Source organism: Tupaia chinensis, unplaced genomic scaffold (assembly GCF_000334495.1).
Source record: "Tupaia chinensis unplaced genomic scaffold, TupChi_1.0 Scaffold139594_1, whole genome shotgun sequence".
Taxonomy (NCBI): Eukaryota; Metazoa; Chordata; class Mammalia; order Scandentia; family Tupaiidae; genus Tupaia; species Tupaia belangeri.
The window spans coordinates 399,204-401,096 of NW_006199477.1; the positions used below are offsets into that span (position 1 = coordinate 399,204).

Below are 1,893 nucleotides of genomic sequence, written 5' to 3' on the forward strand. Positions count from 1 at the left end.
GAAATCACTCCTCAATGGGGTGTGATCAAACTATGATCCTTTTCCTTCATTTCTCTAGCCCTCAGAATTTTGAGCATATATTCACAGGCACCTGGCATGTTTTTCAAGCCAACAGGAGTTGGAATTCAGCAATGTGAGATCTGTCCTTTTAGGTGCAGCAGCTAACTAGTGGTCTACCCTTAAAGCTCTTGATATTTTATGTCAAGTATTGAAAATATTGAATTTATGAAGCAGGTGGGATAGTGGCTGCTTGCTTTAAATTTCATTAATAAATGTTTAAGGTTTATTTATTTATGTTTATTTCATGAGCAAGACTGAACGGAGAGAGAGAGAGGCATCCACAGCGAGGTCATACCTTAACACAACTCCAACTTCAGCCAGCTCAGATCATGGGCACGCACAGCCATGGTGTGTCCAGGAAGATCTCTAGACTCAAAACCAAAACTTTCCTATGTGGTCAGCCATGAAGAATATTGTGTTACTCATACATCTTTGTCTGGTTCCAAAATTTTATTTCAAATAATTATTTTTATTAAAGTCTTCTAAGTGGGGCCAGCAGATTACATAATGGTTACATCGCTGCTCTCTCAAATGGCCAACTACAGTTGGAATCACAGGCCTGGTGCCTTGAAATTAATGCCAGGTGTGTGTGCATACACGCCCAAGATCCCAGGAGGACAATGGAGGAGAAGGAATTGAGGTGTGACCATTCTCCCTGGGGGGTGATTTCTCACTTTCCTTCTTGCTGTCTCTCTCACTGGTGAGAACATGGACCCTGTGGCAAAAACTTCTCAAAAAAAGAAAATCTTTGTAATAGTAACTGCCCTTTAGTTCATGTTAGTGAGTTGTTTGTAAGTAAAATTTTCTAGTACGAATTGATTTGCTATCTGCCAACTTTAATGACAAAGAATAATCCTCTGTCATTTATTTAAAAGTTAAATGTTGGGCCAGCAAGTGGCACGGTGGTTAAGGCACAGGACTCCTGCATGGCTGACTGCAGTTCAAGGCCAAGACCTGTTGGCTTGCTTTCTCACTTTCCCCCTTTTCACTCTGTTTCTCTCAGATAAATACACTGGCCCTATAGCAAACTTAAAAATAATAATAATAAATTAAATTTTAAAAATAAATACTTTTTTTAAAGTTGAATATCTTTAGAGTTTCAAATTGAAAGGAACTGTATGGTCTGAAAGGTGACATGTAGTCAATGTCTGATATGTGTGCAGCTATAGATCAGCCTCACAGATTTGAACAAGTGTATACTTACATCATAAACATAAAAATATACACATATTTAAAAAATAAAACAAATGAATAACATACTTGAAGGGGTTATCATGATTAAAGAAGATTATTATCCCACCTCCTGAGAGGGATCATGATGAGGAGAGTGAATTTCTTTCTTTTTTTTTTTTTTTCCACAAGCTGATTTTTATTATCTCTTCATTTCTTGCATTGGAAGTACTCTTCAATGACATCCTTGGCCTGAGATTCCTTGCCATAGTCTTTAACTACTACACAGCTGCAACCAACCACTTTCGGGTCTTCCCTCTCTGTCAATTTTACAGAGGTCTACTCATTCTCCTAGTTTCTTGTTGTCATCAACCTTAATCAAGCTGATTTGGTGTTGGGCACAAAGGGCCCCCACCAACTTGACATGCATAGGTTCATCATAATTGAATGCAAGCACACATGGGTGGGTTTGGTGCTTGTCTAAGACTTTGGCGGCTTCACGAATTCCACATGCTAGGCCATCATGGATGAGGGTGGTCTTCAGAACCTCTCTTAAAGCAGTATTAACGTCCGTTACACCTCCAGCATCTTCCTCCGCCATGGTGGTGGATTACGCGTGGAGCCAAATCTTGAACGTACCCCAGTCTTGCCCTCCTTGCGACT

At 39.8% G+C, this 1,893-nt stretch overlaps 1 pseudogene; it reads right to left on the bottom strand.

The window, feature by feature from the left end:
- Nucleotides 1–1,428: 1,428 nt before the first annotated feature.
- LOC102479394 (40S ribosomal protein S12 pseudogene) lies at nt 1,429–1,831 on the bottom strand (annotated as a pseudogene).
- Between the last annotated feature and the right edge of the window lie 62 nt (nt 1,832–1,893).